This window comes from Sus scrofa, chromosome 15, assembly GCF_000003025.6.
Source record: "Sus scrofa isolate TJ Tabasco breed Duroc chromosome 15, Sscrofa11.1, whole genome shotgun sequence".
In the NCBI taxonomy this organism is placed as follows: domain Eukaryota; kingdom Metazoa; phylum Chordata; class Mammalia; order Artiodactyla; family Suidae; genus Sus; species Sus scrofa.
In genome coordinates, this window is record NC_010457.5 from 3,047,534 (window position 1) to 3,067,228 (window position 19,695).

Below are 19,695 nucleotides of genomic sequence, written 5' to 3' on the forward strand. Positions count from 1 at the left end.
TGGCTACGGCTCTGATTATACCCCTAGCCTGGGAACCTCCATATGCCGAGGGAGCAGCCCAAGAAATAGCAAAAAAAAAAAAAAAAAAAAAAGACAAAGAAAAATAAATAAATAAATAAATAAATAAATAAAAGAACAAGAGAAATTCACTCAGTAATGAAATGGACTTCATCAATAAACTAAACCCTATGTTCAAAAAGAAGGTAATAAAAATTTAAAGGAATTAAGAAAGGTTGTTGACAGGGATGCAGGTCACTATAACATGGAACGATAAAATATAAAAATGCACCAATCAAAATTAGACAATCCAATGGCCAAGACAAAAAACAATTTAAAAGCAACGAGGAGCAGACTAAATGACAACGGAGGGAGAGCAGCCACGAGAGCCGAGCTCACCTCATCCTGAGGAGCACACCCAAACCACAACTATGTGTAGAACAACGGTCAGTGAAAAAGATTGGAACCTCCCGTAAAAGACTTTCTACAACTAAATGCATAAAGAATACATAAATATACCAAAGTAATGTATAGAAATCTGTTGCATGTCTGTACACTAACAATGAAATATCGAAAAGAGAAATTTAGGAATCAATCCCATTTACCACATCAAAAAGAATAAACTACCTGGGAATAAACCTAAGTGTAGGCAAAAGACCCAAACTCTAAAAACTCTAAGAAATTAGTGTAAGAAATTGAAGTCCACACAAATAGATGGAAAGAGATACCCTGTTCTTGGACTGGGAGAATCAATATCATTAAACTGACTATAATATCCAAGGCAATCTACAGACTCAACACAATCCTTATCAAAAATGGCATTTTTCACGGACCTGGAACAACTGCTTTTAAAATCTGTATGGAAATTCAAAGGACTGAGAATAGCTAAAACAATTTTTTTTTTCTTTTTAGGGATGTACCTGCGTTGTATGGAAGTTCCCAAACAGTATGGTATTAGCACAAAAGCACATGGATCAATACAACATGATAGAAAAGCTCAGAAAGAAACCCATACACTTAGGTCAATTAATCTACAACAAATGAGGCAAGAATATACAATGGAGAAAAAACAGTCTCTTCAATAAGTGGTACTGGGAAAACTGGACATGTGTGTGTCTGTGTCTATTATGGGTGAAAGGAATGACCAGGATGGCAGGGTTCAGAGTGACCTAGGTACCAATCAAGGAATGCCAATAGTGCCCGCAACCACCAGATGCTAAGATGATGCAAGGTTTCCCCTACAGGTTTCAGAGGAGTATAGCCCTGCAGACACCTTGCTTTCAGACTCCTAGTCTCTAGAACTGTGAGAGAAATACATTTCTACAGTTTTGAGCCACCTAGCCGGTGGCACTTTGTTACAGGAGCCTTAGAAAACTAAACCAGCTTCCAAATAGGTAGAAGGGAAAGGAAAAATAAAATTGGATTAATCCTATAGAAGGCAGACAATTTTTAACAGGAAAGAAAGGTTTTACATAATATAAAATAACAGCAGAAATAAATTCAAACATACCAGTAGTTCAAAAATTATGGACATAATGAAATTCATGTATTAGAATATCAAATGCTGAATGTGTCTACAAATCTGATTCATTTACAGTTTTCAAATGACATCTCTAGAACAAAATGATAGAAATGTATAAAGAATACAGAAAATCAAAGATACACCAAACACCACCTAAAAAGAGAAAAACCTGGTGTAGCAGTATTAATATCATAGACAAAAAGGGACAATTTGTGCATGCAATGCATCAAGAAGAAATAACTATAATATTCCTAAACATCATCTACAAAAATGTCAAGTGAAAGCTGACAACTCTAAGGCCAAATGGAAAAACCCATAGAGTGGGAGATGTTCTCTTCTAAAAGAAGGAATCTGAGAACAGGTGTGGGAAAAAATAGGGCTATAGAAAATGTGAACAATTTAACTAGCAAGAGTAATTCCAAAATACGTTTGAAACCCTATTCTCAACAAACAGAATTCATATTTTCTTTTTTTCTTCAACATATGAGACCATTTACAAAATTATCCACGTACTAGGTTTATAAGAAGTCCTCATATATTCCAAAGAATCATGGTCAGACAATATTCCCTTGACCAAAATACACCACTATTCATCTCTGATGTCAACTTCATTCTAAGAGAAATAAAAAACTACAATAAAAAGTATTTTTTGCTTATTTTGCAAATACAAAAGAAGGGTAATAAAAGCATTGGTTAGGATGTGAAAAAATATGGACTCCTAGCCAAGGTAGAAGTCTAAATTGTTTTAATTTGGCAATATATGGCAAAATTAAAAATACCTATTTCCCCCTTGTCCACCAATTCATTCCTGGAATATTTTTCCTACAGAGACACTTAACATGTGTGCAAAGCAGAGTGTACAAGGATTTTCATCACAGTATTGATTGTTACAGGAAAAGACAGAAAAACCTCAATGTCCATCAATGTGGGAATGATTAAATTGTGGTCTTCTTGGATAACTGCATATAACAAGGATGGGGCAACACCATGCTTATGATATTGAAGAACTCCAAGATCTTCAGGATGAGAAGCAATGTTAATAGTCATGCTCGTTAATTTTTTATAGAGGGAAGGGGTATTTATTTTCACTCTAGAAACATACGCTAACAGAATCCGCTGACAACAGTTACTTCTATAAGTACTGGGAGACAGGGAAGACTTATTCTAACTAAAAGGAAATATCTGCATTTTAACCATGTTCATATAACTATTCAAATAATAAGCAGGCAAAAAGGCTCTAGTCATTTTATTCATTCGTTTCAAATACAGCATCTAAAGAAAATGAACTCTCTAGTGATAAGCCTAATAAACTGCAGATATTCTAAATTCCTTTGCACATTCCCTTTAAATTCCTTTATTGATGAACTGTCAAGGGCAAACATGTCTGTGCAATTAAACCAGCAAACACAATCAACAAGGTTTTCAAGAGGTTCATTACCTGAGTGGCACATGTAAAAGTGCTCAAAAACTGCAGGGCAAAACCAGTACAAACAAATGGAAGACTTCTTCATTTCATGGCAAGCCATCTTGATGAATCCTGGCTACCCTTCTGATCTGTCCCCCTTCCCACTTTCAAAGGACATATCACGCAAATTCTAGCCCTACAGACCTTGGCAGGTGTTGTTCCTTTTTCCTGGAAAGATTCCACGTGCACTCCCACTCCTGCATCCCTCCTACACCATTCCCCCAGGCAGTCATGTAGCTTACTCCTTGGATTCACTCAGATCTATCTCCTTACCTTTCTTTCTTTTTCAATCACTTATCACTACCTTAACATAATTTTCATTGCTTCTTTGTTTGCTTCCCACATTAGAAAAAGTGAGCCCCAAGAGGGCAAAGTCTACTGCTATACACAATACCTGGTAGCATACGAAGGCACGAAATAAATGCATGTGGCCTAAGTTAGATACAATTTACAGATGAAAAACCTACAGCATAGCTGTCTTTATGTTTTAGCCCAACCCCATCTAACATAGGTTTATTTTTTCAAACTGCAGCTTTTTCTTGTCTTTTGTGCCTAGCCCATGTTCAAAGATAGGGCAAATGGAGAAAAGTTCTCTCTGGAGAGCAGACTCAATAGTGGAGAAAGAACTTGTACCTTGATACTGGATTTTGTTGAAATTCACCTGGCTAACATGCTACGGGTTCAAAATTAGCATTTATTTTCTTGGTCATCCAATTGCAAAAGTTAGGGAAAACCTTTCCCTACAATATGAGGAATAAAAACCCAATGCTACAGAAGTATTCTTAAGGCAAGGATAAGTTCAATGATGGAGTTCCCGCTCTGGCACAGTGGGTTAAGGATCCCACTGCAGTGGCTTGGGTCACTGCAGAGGTGTGGGTTCAATCCTCAGTCTGGCGCAGTGGGGTTAAGGATCCTGCATTGCCACATCTGTGGCGTAGGTCACAGCTGTGGCTCAGATACAATCCCTGGTCCTGGAACTTGCATGTGTAGTGAGTGTGGCCATTTAAAAAAAAAAGGATAAGTTCAATGAAGTTATCTGAATCTAAGCATATGGGAGGGACCTCGGCCCTCATGGCCCAGTAGGTGAGTTATTTTAAGGACCAAGGATTTGGCTCCCCTTCCCCTGGAGGGACACCCTTGACCTCTATCAAATTCAGCTCTCTGTTGGACTTCTTCCACTTACCTTCTCTGGGCTTCGCTTACCAGAGAAAGAGTGCTCACCTATGTCAGAGAAGCACAGGGACAGAAAGTAGTCTTTCCACTTTGCTGATTGCAGACAGTTCTGCTTTGAAGGCACCTCCCCCACCCTACCCATTTTGGTTTTTTAAGGAAGCCGCACACCCTGTGATGCCTTGAGTCGTAAGCTTACCCAGTGCCATAGTTGGCCAGGTCTGACCCAGAGAGAAGATGGTGTTAGTTGTAAGGCACCAAAACAGAGGCTCCATTGTCCCCAGCTCTTCCCCACACATCCTTGTAACCCACGAAATATAGAATGACCTGTCCAATTCCTGCCACATCCATATGGGTCTCTCGGGGCATGTTATATATTTTATGAACTGGTACACAGCCTAGTAACAGCCCAACAGTTTCTGGAATCCAATTCTGAGAAAGAAAATAAGTGCCTACTATTAAATACTACATATACACATAGATGTCAGTATAAAACATGGAAGCCTACTCCACTCACACATGGGCTTTTCCAGTCTCTATCCAGCAAGTTCTTCTTGCAGTCTAACCTAATTGCTCTTTGAATCAATGTAAGATTTAGATTTCTCCTGTTTTCTCTGGAGAAGAGTTCATAAATACTCTCCATCTTATGTATCTTTAAATACTTAAGGGCCCCTCTCTGCCTTCTCTTGTCTACAATAAATGAACTCTTCCATAAGGCCATGGCCATCAGCCAATTTATTGCATCATCCCCTCAATCCTAAAAACCTGCATATTCAAATCAGAGATAAAAATAGTTATATTGTAGCAAGTTCTGCTCCTCTGATATTTAAATCTGCCCATTTATTATACCTCTTGGCTTGTTACATTTTAAATAGAGCCGAGAATGAGAAAACAACTGCTTTTTAGAGCATCTGTCGCTGCTGACCCGGGGTTACCTCTGCAGTGTAGGCTTATAGCACTTACCTAGGTTATTAAGTGCTCCGGTGACATTATTACAAGAGGGGGCAGGCACGGTGTCAGCCTAATGAGGCGGCAGATTATATCTGATGGTCTCCATCCGAACATCAGCACAGGCCAGGCTGTGCGCTAATCAAGTCATCAAAAGCCCTTCACCTGGGACAACAGCAGCCTTTGTCTCCACTTACGAGGAAAATGAGCCACCTCCTTTCTAGTGCTAATAAGTTTAGTGGAGACGGGTTATGTTCCATGGGAAAAGCTGGGCTCTCCCCTTCCACGGCAAGCAGCCAAAGCATGGGGATCGAGGAGGCAAGAAATCATTCCTTCCCCATTTGGAGCCCAAATACTTTTGCTGGAAAGCTGACACTGTGTCCTTGAGTTCAGAACCACCAGCACTTTCACGGTGCTTGACGTGGAATAGGAGCTCCATGTGTGTTTTTACTGAGTTATTAGACTTTACACTTGGTTTTGAAGCCCCTGGTAGCCAAATCAAAAAGAGGAATAAGGAGGTTAGGGGCACTGACCCTCTGTGCAGTTGAAATTCTGTGTGTAACTTATAGTCGGTCCTCTGTGTCCTCGATTCTGCACCCACAGATTCAACCAACCATAGATTCAACCAAAGACAGATCAGGTAATACTGTGTTATTTACTACTTAAAAAAATTCTTCTGTTAAGTGGAGCCATGCAGTTCAAATCCAGATTGTTCAACAGTCAACTCTATACTTGTTTACACAGTTTTCCTGTGTGAATAAGACAAAGAACACTGACTACTTCAGAAGATACAGATTTCTAATGTTGTTTTGGAAAAAGCTGAGCACGTGCTTCTGTGTGTTCTTGAAAATCCTCCACTGAAAACCCATGCAAAGCAAAGGCCAGCAATAAGTCTGTGCCCTTTCTGTTCCTTGCTGGGGGAAAGACCTTGTTACACATGGATTTTCCCATCTACACATGCTTACAGGGCAAAGATCAAGGTCGGTCGGTGGCTGCTTCTCTGCATCCTTAACAGCCAACAGAGAGCATACTATGGACTTACACATTTGCACTACCGACTAGGCCCAGAACAAGACACCCTGAATTCCCATTGGAATCAGATCATTCCCAAGCAGTTAAATCATGTTTAGAAATTTACCCGTGGTTTCTTAGCAAGTGGTCTGCTTCCACTTGCTGATGATATGCAACCAACTGTAGACTTATTTTTCTTCTCTTTGGGCACATAGTTACCAATGACAAAAGAGAGCCCATATATATATTCAAATAGGGGTGCAGAGAATCTAATCTGTATTTCAAAAAATAATTTCATTCAAAAATATAATCATACATGCTCTCTCAACCCAGGAGGCAAGAAGCCACACTGCATTGTCCCAGTTTCTAAGAAGGGTCAGCAGAAATTTAGAGAAAACAATAAGCCTACCAAATTTTGGAATTTAGTAATAGATTAAAAGAGCAAAAACCCTGATAACTTCTAATGTCAGCCAGGTTAAGGTGAAAGAGATAATCTTACATGTTAATAGAGATAGTGTCACTGATATACTATGCCAAACCACCAGCAAAAAGGTTATATCAAAATCTAAAATATGCATTCCTTTCACAGCAATTCCATTTCTAGGAATCTATTATAAGGAGGTAATAGAATACTTCTTTATAACAAGCAAAGATATATGTATAAGAACATATTTGTATCATGTGTATTTTCTATAAAAGAAAAAACTGGAAACAATCCAAATGCCTACTGATAGAAATAAAGCATGGCTTATTTAAAGAACTATAATGGTTCTCTCTCAGGGTGCACACTTACCAAGCATCGGCTATGCTGAGCTTAGTTCTAGGCAGTTGTTACATCACATATACAAACCAAACCTCTGGTCTGGTTGAGTTATATTCCAGACATGACACTTTCAAATAAATTCTTAATGGGAAACTTCAAAATGGCTACACATTTTTGAAATACAGACATACACATATCTGTAAGACATTTTTTGGTATTCAGATAGTGCCAGATGTGCTCTTGAATGAAGCCCTTGTAGTAGCTCTGAAGCTGTCATGCTGCCCTTACATGCAGAAGAGAAGCCGCTGGAGCAGGTTTAAAATAAAAACACCAGCCTGAGATTTGGAACACACTTAAGTGACTTTTCGTTTCTGGCTTTGATATATATACTGACTGCACAATCTCAACAATTTACTTAATCTTGATAACCCAGTCGTCCCTTCTTTGACTCACAGAATTAGTACAAGAGATCAGAAAAAAAGAAAAAAAATATCTAAAAACTCTGTATAGATGCCTGGAAAAAAAAAAAGTAGATACTCAAATATCTGTTTCCTGCCCTTTCTTCCTAGACTGTCTCCAGATCCAGAACCCTTAACCACTCAATGTCTTTCTCCACAAATTGATTATCCAACCTAAAGGAAAATAGATCCTTTAAAAAACATTTAAATTATAACAATGTTGCTGAATCAAAGGATTTTTAATTGCCTTCTCTCTCTTGTCTCAGCTGATACATCAGAGGAAAAAAAATCAATCTTTGTTCCTTCAGCAGCTATATCTTTGTACTTCTTAGCACTATTCCCTCTTCATAGAGGAAGTTGGTTTAAAATCATTTTTTAATGAAATAGATATCCACTAGCTTATTGCCACCTGTATTCTGATACCTACATTTGTTTCCACAAAATAATCCTTTTCTCCTAAGGCCTACAAGTCAGAAAAGGCAAACCTTTCTGCAGGTTTTGGAAAACCCACACCTGCCAGGGCATGCTAGCAGTCCTAAATTGTCTTCCGCATCCTCACAATTTTTCTACTGAATGTTTTTCTTTAATTTACATACTTAATGGCTCAGCCTCTGAGCACAATAAAATCTTTCAGTAGAATATCTATTAGGTGGTTGAACTCACAAAAATAAAATCCAGTGGCATAAAATAAGCTGTCTTGAGGAGCCGTTGCCATTTGGGAAGTCATGCTCCTGCAGGGAACTGCTAGGAAGCCCATGAAGACCCAGTTCCTGCAGGTGCTGGAGTTGGCCTGTAGCTGCTGGGCTCTACCAAAGCCACAGCGATTCTTTCATTTAGTCCAGGGCAAGAGGAGCTGATTAAGAATTGAAAATAACATTTCTTGAAACTCACCATCATCATACCACATTTCGTCAGATACTTTCAAGAACTTAGCACCAAGATAAAGAAAAAAATCTGAAGCAATGGTCTGTTTAATCTTTTATGCCTATGAGAACTGTGTGATCAATATATTTTTTTCTTTTTTGCCTTGGTTAACAAGAAGTTCTGATCCAGATATAAATTGTAACTCATTTATTCATTCTTCTAGTCAATAAACCTACCAAGAGCCCCTATTACATATCAAGCACTATGCAAAGTGCTGGTGACTCTCAGTTCAGGGTCATGGAGTCAGCTTTTCAGGAAGCCACGGACAGAGAGTGAATTAACACAGGGTCATTACTGTGACTGAGATAAACACAGGACACTCCAAAAGCTCAGGGAAGCGCAAGCAGTGGGGGGGTTGAGCGGGGAGAATCAAGGAAGGTGCCCCCCCTCCAAGTGATATAACATATCAGCTCTGGTTCTTAGTTATCCCCCACTTGGTTTCTGATGTTTCTAATTTTATTCAAAAATATTATAAATCTTCATAGAAAAAAAATACATATTGATTCATACATACATATGCATACTTGAACATACATACAAAACTCACTAAACAGTATCTCTTTAACCTAAAGGAACCCTTAAAATTTACAAAACAGCTTCCAAGGGCTATTACAAAGGATCCTAGGAAAACTGGACCTCTCTGGGAATAAAATGCTTTGAAGAGCTGATTCTAGTCATAAATATTTTCTATGATTCCAAAACAACTTTGGTTTTAAAATATGAAGATATCCTCTTATTAAGCATATATTTAGCCCTGCCTACTTCACTATGGTTTACTCCAGCACACCACCCCCAAAGATCTTGATCCAGGGACTCTGGCCTGGTAGACAGTGACTGACAACATAGATTGACTGAATGGCTTCTAGATGGATTCTGGCTTCATTCCAGATTTGGCAGCGCAAAGCTAATGCATTCCTTTGCCTCTCTTCCAACCACCTCTCCCCTCTGTCACAGCACTGTGAGAGAATGGGGTTGTTGGCACAATTTCAAGTCATATCATTGCTTCAAACCTATCCCTGAGCAAACCCGGTTTTATTTCAGAGGAACACCCTCTAGTGATCTGAACTGGAGGGGCAGTAAAACAATTCTACATTTATGTAGCATTCTCACCCCCAAAGGAATGTTTTCTATGCCTACAAATGCCTCAGCAGCAATAAAGAATCTGGTGGGTTAGAGTCTTTTTTGTGACTTTATAAAAAATCAGAATTCCGTGTAATAGAAATATGATGAATTTGATGCTTAACAACTACTACTACTACTATAACAAATACATTACATGTACATTTCTCATTTAATAGTAACTGCTTCATAAGCCTATGGTAAAAATGTTAATATCCAGCTTATAAATCCAAAACAGCAAGGGAAGTAAGTCGTGCCTTCAGGGAAGGGCTACAGAGAGGGGCAGACTCCATCCCTGGGCCCTGATCATTTTCCAGCTGATACCCTGCAGCTTCCTCCCTTCCTCCAGATCTCTGCCCCAAGTCCCCTTATCAGAAAGGTCTTCTCTGACCATATTTTTTTTTTAAATAGCACCCCAGCTAGCCCTCTCCCTGCTTCCTTTCCTTTTCCTCTTTTTCCTTTCTTTTCTGTTTCCTTCTCCTTATTTTTGCATAGCACTTATCACCAGAAACATATTTATTTGTTTTCCCTCTTTCCACCAACATAACAACATATGCCCTAGAAAAGTTCACTACTGTATCTCCAATTCCCGACATCAAGTGGGCAATCATTTACTGAATGAATAAATGATTTTTTAAAAAAATTGTTTAGCTCATTCATACCCCATCCATGCATCCTTCACCAAGGCACAGTGAAGGGAGAAAGAACATTCCCAACCTCCTCTCTGCCTTTATTCCAGCAAACAGTAGCACCCTACAAAAAGTCGCAGCTGGTCAGAACAAATGCCCCCAAAGTTTTGTTAGTTCTGCAGGGATAATCTAGAACCATACCATACAGACCAACAATTCAATGAATTTTGATGTAGTGGTTCTGACACTCTTGAAACGTGCCCACTCTGCGTGGTTCCCAAAAATGCTGAGGGTTTTTCCAAAGGAAGAGAAATCAAGCAGGATGTCTATTCATACCCTTAAAATGAAACAGATTTATACTGGCCATGTTGGTTCCCTTTTTCAACATCTAAAGTTAAGGGAGGGGGTGCACTAAGACCATTGATTATCAGTGATATTGTGCAGCATGCAAGAACTTCATTGCATTGACCACACAGCCCCAGAGGACCAAGACAACTCTGCACTACAGAATCTCTCCAGCCAAAACATTCACCTTCCCAAATATGAGTCTATTTGAAACTTGAGGTCTTTCTTTTTTTTTTTTTTTTTTTGCTTTTCAGGGCTGCCCTTTGGGCATATGGAAGTTCCCAGGCTAGGCGTCGAATTGGAGTCTATGCCACAGCCATAGCAACTGGGGATCCAAGCCATGTTTGTGACCTATAGCTCAGGGCAACACTGTGATCGTGAGTGAGGCCAAGGATCAAACCCGCATCCTCATGGATACTACTCAGGTTCGTTACCACTGAACCACCACAGGAACTCCCAAGTCTTGAAATCTCACTGAGTTTAGCTAAAGAGGAAGCAAGCACAGAAATGAGAGGTTGTGAGTCACTTAAATCACAGGAGATCTGGACACCAACAAAAAGAGAATTATAAAATAGAACTAAATAAGTAGCAAGCGGTCTGGTCATAGCTGCTCTTGGTTCTGTCACTACAAGGGAAAATACCAGAGAAAAAAAATTAAGAATAAGTAAATAAATAAAAACATAGTTCACAGATGCTAAGGAGCTTCAAGCAGACCATGATTCCAAGTCTCAGTATTCTCTGTTGCTGTTTGCTTCCAAAGCATTCTACTAAACTGCCTGCCAAAGCTCTAGCAATTCTTTCAACAAGCTATCGAGAGTGGAAGGCTAATTTAATGGGGCAGGGCCAAGTGCAGTTAACAAATTGCACATCTGTAAGATGGAAATAAGCTGTCCTCATCTTCAGCAGTAACTCCTCACTAAGCAGCTCCAAAAGAGTTTTGAAGCCTTTCTCCTTCTTGGTATGTAGCTGGTGAAAAAATTCATTTCCATTTGCAGAAAAGAAGAGGCTGCCAAAATGTGGGGCTCTGCCCAGCACCCACTGGCACCACTATGAATTGAGAAACTCAAGCTGAAGAAAGGACACCTGGAATCATGCCTACTTGTTCTTAACCTAAGTACCATTCCCAAGTTTCTTTCCTCCTTTACCAACAGAAATCAAATCATGGTACCTAGAAGGTGAGTCCATTCCCACATCAACCTTTAGAGTGTAAGTCTGTACCAGGCAGCCTGGACTCCATCTAGAATGTTGCTTTTATTTGTTGCACCCAGGTAATCTGGCTCAGCCCAAAAAGGACCAGGCTTCAAAAAGAAGAACTCCATTTCAGTCATGGATCTTCTCTTGATCGTCGTGAATCAAATGCTTGTCAGTCCTGTTATATTTGATTTTTTCCCCATTTTAAAATCAAGTTGTTTGTTTTTGAGTTGTAGAAATTTCCTATATATTCTGGATATTAATCCATTACCAGATATGTGATTTTTTTTTTCCCAGCTCCCATGGGTGCGTTTTCATTTGGCTGCTAACATCCTTTTTTTTTTTTTTATAATGATTTTTTATTTTTTTCCATTATAGCTGCTTTACAGTGTTCTGTCAGTTTTCTACTATACAGCATGGTGACCCAGTTACACATACATGTATACATTCTTTTTTCTCACATAATCAAGCTCATCATAAGTGACCAGACAAAGTTCTCAGTGCTATACAGCAGGATCTCATTGCTAATCCATTCCAAAGGCAATAGTTTGCATCCATTAACCCCAAGCTCCTAATCCATCCCACTCCCTCCCCCTTCCCCCTTGGCAACCACAAGTCTATTCTCCAAGTCCATGATTTTCTTTTCTGTGGAAAGGTTCCTTTGTGCCTTATATTAGATTTCAGATATAAGTGATATAATATGGGTATTTGTCTTTCCCTTTCTGACTTACTTCACTCATGATGAGAGTGTCTAGTTCCATCCATGTTGCTGCAGATGGCATTATTTTTTTCTTTTTTATGGCTGAGTAGTATTCCATTGTGTATATATACCACATCTTCCTAACCTAATCACCTATCGATGGACATTTGGGTTTTTTCCATGTTTTGGCTATTGTGAATAGTGCTGCAATAAACATGAGGGTGCATGTGTCTTTTTTAAGGAAAGTTTCATCTGGATATATGCCCAAGAGTGGTACTGCTGGGTCATATGGTGGTTCAACATATAGTATGCAGCACGAGTTGATTGTCTATGATTCCATTCCTAAAAAAGACAACGCAATGGTATGGAAAAGACCTACTGTACACGGCTTTGCTCAAACATGCACTGTGTAGCCTGGGGCACATCATTTCATCTCTTGGTCTCTGTTTCCCCATCTACACAGAACAAAGATGAGACTAAAATAATACCAGGGATGCTGTCACCAAAGATTCTCTGGTTCTGTGGGTTCTTTTGAGATGTTTCTCTCTTTGAAAGAAGTATTTTCATCATTAGTTAAGACCTTTCATCCTGTTTTTAGCTCTTACTTATCCCTAAAGACTTTGCTAGTCAGATGTCCATTGCCTTATGCTGGAGAATTTTCTGTGAGAACCCTGAAGTCACATAAGAGACTGAGTTAACTCAGAAATCTCCAGCTCTCCATTGCCCTCAGCCTCGAGGGCTTTTGCATTCTTGGACCATCAGACTTAGGGAGGAGAGAAGGGAGCACCCACATGACCCATGCACACACTTTCTTTTGGGGGCTTGCAGACAGGCCCTTTTTAACCTTTGGCTTCTCAACTATTACACAGAAGAACTGCAGCCCTGAAATAATGTGGGACCTATATAACCTTCCCCTAATACTGCTATCTTTCTCCTCTCCCTTCTCTTTATCTTTCTTGTACTTTCTCAATCTGTCTTTTTCTTTCCTCCCTCTTTCTTATCTTTTCTTATTTAGTCCTGCCTGAACAACTAAGGGTTTCTTTAGACCCACTGGAAACCCATATGAAAGTAAAATAAGAAATGGCTGCTTATCTTCAGTGAACAGAAGCACAAGATTAGGACTGAGAGCGCTTTGAAGTCCACTCCTGTTGACAACATTAAGGAAGCTATAACATAAAAGCATGTGAGATGAAATCAATTCGAGATCACCAATTAAGATCAACAACTACCCTTATATTGAAACATTCTAAGACACAGCTTAGTATCAAAAGTTCTTTCATAAAAAGGTCAATATGATTAGGGGAAGGTACAGAAACCACAGTATTTAACTGATGTGCAAGGAGCATAATCCCCGAGATTAATGAAACCCCAGATCACAACTGCTTAATGTATTTTTGCTAAGCGTGAGTAGCTTGTGGGGTGAGAATTTGTAGTTCAATCAAAATATCTTCTCTACATCCACTTGTGAACATAATACTCACAACATCCATGCGATTAACAAAAGCAGCCTAGTCCAGGAGGACTGCCAAGGGCAGGCAGAAGTGTGGCATATCTAAACAAACGAACATGGAAAGGTATCATTATGACTGATGTTGTAGACACTTGGTATAAAAGGCTTTTCAAGTAAGTGGGAGGTTTTTGGCAGGAGACAAGTCATAAAGAGGTCCTCAGGCTCAATAACCTTTCCCAGCCACAAATCAGGTGTAAGAAAGACCAAGCCTTAGTCATACGTTGTCATACTCTTGTCCTAGGTAGGAAGCTCCGAAGGGTGTAGACAGAATGGATGCCAATTTACAGTGGTGGCAGCAATAAAAAGAACACGGTCCATGCTCCTTTCCCCAGCCACAGAGACTCACTCAATCCAGCCCGGCTATAACTCAGTGGGACCAGGCTGCCCTCCCTTTTTCAGAGGCATTGGAAATATCTGGGTTTTGAGCAAGCACCTTGAACTTTGAGAATTTGTCAGGTACCTGAGATGGATGACTAACTTTCAAGCCTCCTTGATTCCTCGCCTCGTGGATGTTTGCCTAAGTAAAGACTCATGATAGAATGGCTACAGGACAAGAGCCAAACTACTCTGAGGTCCAAATTAAAACAGTTGGCTTTCCCTCCTCCCCTTCAAAAGGCATTTCAAGGGTTGTTTTTTTCCCCCCCAGAACAATACAAATGCAATACATCAGGAAATTTGCCATTTTAGAAGCAGGGGTGGAGAACAGATCAGCAGAGTAGCACAAATTAAGTCTTTAGTAAGAGTCGCACAGGTGAAGCCAAGTCCCTGGCTGTGTCTTAAGTAAATCCAAAGCAGAGAAAGGCAAGGCTTGGTTTCAGATGTGTAGGGAGAAGAGTTGCTGTTCAGGGTCCTGGTCTAGCAGGGCTTTCAACGGCCTACAGAAAAGAGGGGGATGCAGTCACTATATTTGAGCTCAGGGCCCACAGCACCCTGGCTCGGGATCAGTGGCGAGGGCCTGGGATGGAGCAGAAGCAGAAGTCCAGGGAGTAGAAAACCAACAAGAACAGAAAGACACTTTTTTCACAAAAGGAAAAACCCCATCAAGGACGGACCTTGGCAAAAGAGCAAGACAATGCTGGATTTCAGCATACAAGCCCTCAGCGTCAGGCATCTGTCTGAAAACCTCTTTCTTCCTCCTTCCCAGATACCCCAGCCCTACAGGCAAATCCTCAGCTGACATCCATTCAACAGTCAATGTTTCTAGAGCTCCTACAATGAACCAGGAACTGAGAAGGGAAGGCTGCAGAGAAGCATTTGATAGGTTCCCTGCTCTGAAAATACAAAACCCTATCCAAAAAGCTGGATGGGAGTTCCCATTGTGGCTAACAGAAAGGAACCCGACTAGTATCCATGAGGACACAGGTTCCATCCCTGGCCCCACTCAGTGGGTCAAGCATCTGGTGTTGCCGTGAGCTGTGATGTAGGTCGCAGATGTGATTCAGATTTGGCATTGCTTGGTTGTGGTGTAGGCCAGCAGCTGTATCTCTGATTTGACCCCTAGCCTGGGAATTTTCATATGCTGCGGGTACAGCCCTAAAAAGTAAAAAAAAAAAAAAAAAAAAGCTGGATGAAGTCCACCATGAGTCTCATCTATTTCATCATCACAAGCACCACAAGCTGCAGAAGCTGCCAACACACAGGAAAAGCTTTCTAACTCTATAAAGCACTTAGTACTCCCCACTAATCCTTCAAAAGGTAATTTCTCCCACCCTGTAGATATACTGGCTCTCACACATTGGGGGCGGCATTTCCCTTGACTGAAAGATTATCTCCAGTTAAAAACCACGGAATTTACTAGTGATTTATAGCTCTATATGAAGGAGTTAACTGCATTTATCCCAAAGAGAACATTTCAGATAGAGGTTCCCTAAAACCAGGAGTATATGTACAAGCAGAGGGCAGCCCAGGCCTGGCACCTGTCCTAATTCCTTCAGGCCACACTCCCCAAAAAACACTCTGCTTGCTATTTTTATTATTTTTCTCAAGCTTAGGAAGTCATTCATGCTCTAAGTAATTTCACATGCTGTAACTCTTAGATTTTTTTTCTCACATTAGTGTTTTAGAAGCCTAGACAGCTTTTTCAAGAACCTTCCTAAACATACAGATTTTAGTCATTCCTGTCTTATAGGTCCCCAGCAGATAACCAGCAGAGGTTATGTGTTGAAAGGTATCCTCTATACACTGAGTTTTAGGAAGCATGAAGTACACCACAAAATCCCATATTCCCTTTGCTCTTCACCCACTCAGCATTACAGTTCAACCAATTAGGAATTAATCATCATTTTTCATCAGTAAAGAGATGAGATTCCCAAGGTGAGTTCTCCCTTCCTCTCATTTGTGATGTTCAGGCAGGTGGCCTACATAATTCTCATCAGATTTTCTTCTGGTGAATAATCCAGGAGATCAGAAAACCAGGCAAATTAAAAAATCAAGCTGTCTTGGAGCTCCCATTGTGTCTCAGGAGGTTAAGGATCCAACACTGTCTCTGTGAGGATACAGGTTCAATCCCTGGCCTTGTTCAGTGGGTTAATGACCTGGCAACGTGCAAGCTGCAGTGTTGGTCACAGACGCAGCTTGGATCCAGTGTTGCCATGGCTGTGGTGTAGGCCTGCAGCTGCAGCTCTGATTTGACCCCTAGGCCAGGAATTTCCATATGCCATCATGGGTGCAGCTGTTAAAACAAACAAACAAATGAATCAAGCTGTCTCCAGAGAAAATATAAGGAAGGGGATAGGTTCCTAATTGGCATGTTCACAGCATCTGAGCAATGAACAGATCCATAACTATCTATAATACATCCTGTTGTTATTCAGTTGGTACAAAAGGCTCTGTGTTTGAAATTCTGATTTATTTTGAAAGGCTATTTTGAAGAGAAATTTTACGATGTGTTTCATATGCAAAGACCCTCTTACCACTTCACTGGAAACACTGAGTACCTTACATATTTCTTTCACATGTCTCTATCCAGGTGAGGCAAGAACATTAAAGACTGCCTTGATTAGCACCAACTAAAATTCATTTCTATCTCCACTCTCTATCCTGTGAGATCCTCTTGTCTAATTACAGCAGCTGCTCATCAATAATGGGAAGGGAAATGAGGTACCAATGATGAGAATTAGCATAAGGAATCAGTTTTCAGAAAATAATCCCTTAAATCCAAGATTTGGATCTATAAGATGAACAAAACAACTTGCTCTGATAATTAAAACTCACCTGTCAGGAGTTCCCACTGTGGCTCAGTGGGTTATGAACCTGACTAGTATCCATGAAGATGTGGGTTTAATCCCTGGCCTCACTCAGTGGGTTAAGGATCTGGAGTTGCCATGAGCTGTGGTGTAGATCATAGATGCAGCTCAGACCCTGCATTGCTGTGGTTGTGGTGTAAGCTGGCAGCTACAGCTCTGATTCAACCCCTAGCCCGAGAACTTCCATATGCCACAGGTGTAGCCTTAAGAAATTTAAAAATTAAAAAAAAAAATTTTTAATTTTTAAAAAGGGCCTCACCTGCCAGATTTCAAATGCTTTCTGAAGGTACCTCCCTCAATGTCTACCTACCCACATCTCTGTCAAACCATGTAGAAAAATGTAATTCAATTCCAGAAAAGTTTATCACATATAAGTGTAGCCAGGTACAGAAAAAAAAATAAGCTGCCTGGGAGATCAAGATGGCAGAAGAGAAGGATACGGATCACACCTCCTTCCAAAAATATATAAAAATACATCTACATGTGGAACAATTCTCACAGAATACTTACTGAACAAAGCTGAAAGAAAGATCACCATGTAACCAGACAGAATAAAAGGGAGAAAAAAGAAGAAGAAGGAAAAAAGAATCATACAATGCCTATATGCTGGGGGAGAGCTGTGAAAGAAGAAGGGTTCCCTCACCCTGGGAAGTTCCTTCACTAGTGGGAGATCATCTGGGACAGAAGGGGAGCTTCAGAAACATAGAGGAGAGTGCAGCAGCCAGCCTGTCACAGGAAGAATAGAGAGAGACCAGTACCGGCAGTCCTGGCCAGCTCAATGCACTTACCAGCCCTAAGATATGCACCTGCTGGTGTGCATGCTGAAACTCTGGCTTCAGTGAACAGGCCCAGGGAGACCACTTTGTTTGGCTGCATGGAAACAGCCCAAAGGGCCTAGGGTGTGTCCACAGGTACAACTGGGGGTGGGTGCAGGATGAAGCCCAGGTCCATCATAGGAGCCCCATTGTCAACTCATGAAGAGGGGAATGGCCCCAACATAGAAGCTTCATTCCTGGAGTGCTCACAGCAGGCACAGACCTGCCTATATAAGCTCTAGCAGTCCACAAGTGCCTGCAGGTTTCCCACATGCAGAGGCAGGGCTGAAATATGAGCTGATTCCTGGCAGCTTCAGATTTACACCAGCCAGCAGCTTTGTGAGCACAGCAGCTACTGGACATCTGAGTAGATTTCCAGTTCTCTCTTGGCAGGTTTTTTTTTTCTTCAGCAATATCAGTGGCAGACTTTGAGGGCACTCTTATCATATATGCACCCAAAATAGGAGCACATGAATATATAAAACAAATGCTAAAAGACATAAAGGAAAAAATTTATGGGAATACAATAATAGTGGGAGATTAACAGTTTACTGACATCAAAGGACAGATCTTCCATATAGAAAATCAATAAGGCAACAGAGGCCCTAAATGACACAACAGAGCAGTTAGAGTTCACTGATATCCTCAGGACACCACATTCAAAACAAAACAAAACAGAACACACATCCTATTCGTGGACCATTCTCTGGGATATATCACACACTACGACACAAAACAAGCCTCAACCAATTTAAGAGGACAGAAATAATTTCAAGCATCTTTTCTGACTACAACAACATAAACTAGAAATCAACCACAGAAAAATAAATGAGGGGAAAAAAAACAATTACATGGAGACTAAAAACATGCTCCTTTCTACAAAACCAATAGGTCAATGAAGAAATCAAAGAAGAAATCAGAAAATACCTTGAAACAAATGACAATGAAAACACAACCATACAAAAACATGGGACACTGCAAAAGCAATACTAAAAGGGAAGTTCACAGTGATATAGGCCTTCCTCAACAAACAATAAAAATCTCAAATAAATAACCTAACCCACCACCTAAAAGAACTATTAAAAAAAAAGAGAGAGAGAGGAGTTTCCATTGTGGCTCAATGCGTTAAGAACCCAAGCAGTATCCATGAGGATGTGGGTTTGATCCCTGACCTCACTCAGTGGGTTAAGGATCCAATATTGCTGCAAGCTGCAGCATAGGTCACAGATTCAGCTTACATTTGACATTGCTGTGGCTATGGCATAGACTAGCATCTATAGTTCCGATTTGACCCCTAGCCTGGAAACTTCCATATGCCACAGATGCAGCCCTAAAAATACAAAAAAGAAAGAAAGAAAAGAAAAGAAGAAAATATATAGAGAGAATTATATAAAAAAAAAAAGAACAAACAAAATCTAAAGTCAGCAGAGGGAAATAATAAAGATCAGATAAGAAATAAAGTAGAAATTTAAAAAGCAAAGAAAAAATAATTAAACCAAGAGCTGGTTTTTTGAAAGGATAAACAAAACTGACAAACCTTTGACCAGGCTCACCACGAAGAAAAGAGAGAGGACCCAAACAAACAAAATAATAAATGAAAGAGCAGAAATAACAAGCAACACCACAGAAATACAAGAAAGAATACAAGAAACAATTATACGCCAACAGACTGGACAATCTAGAAGAAAGGATCAAGTTTCTAAAAACATACAACCTGCCAAAACTGAATGAAGAAGAAACAGACAACTTGAACAGACCAATCACTAGAAGTGAAATAGAACCTGTGATTAAAAAACAAAAACAGGGAGTTCCTGTTGTGGCTCAGTGGTTAATGAATCCAACTAGGAATGATGAGGTTGTGGGTTCGATCCCTGGCCTTGTTC

At 40.2% G+C, this 19,695-nt stretch overlaps 1 protein-coding gene across 2 annotated transcripts in view; it reads right to left on the bottom strand.

The window, feature by feature from the left end:
• Window positions 1-19,695, bottom strand: part of LYPD6B (LY6/PLAUR domain containing 6B) — a 222,359-nt gene that overhangs the window by 90,483 nt on the left and 112,181 nt on the right. Inside the window, exon 1 of one of the 2 annotated variants that reach the window (XM_021074899.1) lies at window positions 17,786-18,582. The exons of the other annotated variant lie outside the window; for it this stretch is intronic. The gene's annotated coding sequence lies outside the window, so the exon portion shown is untranslated. Of the gene's footprint in view, window positions 1-17,785; window positions 18,583-19,695 lie in introns of those variants that run through there. 2 annotated transcript variants of the gene reach the window in all.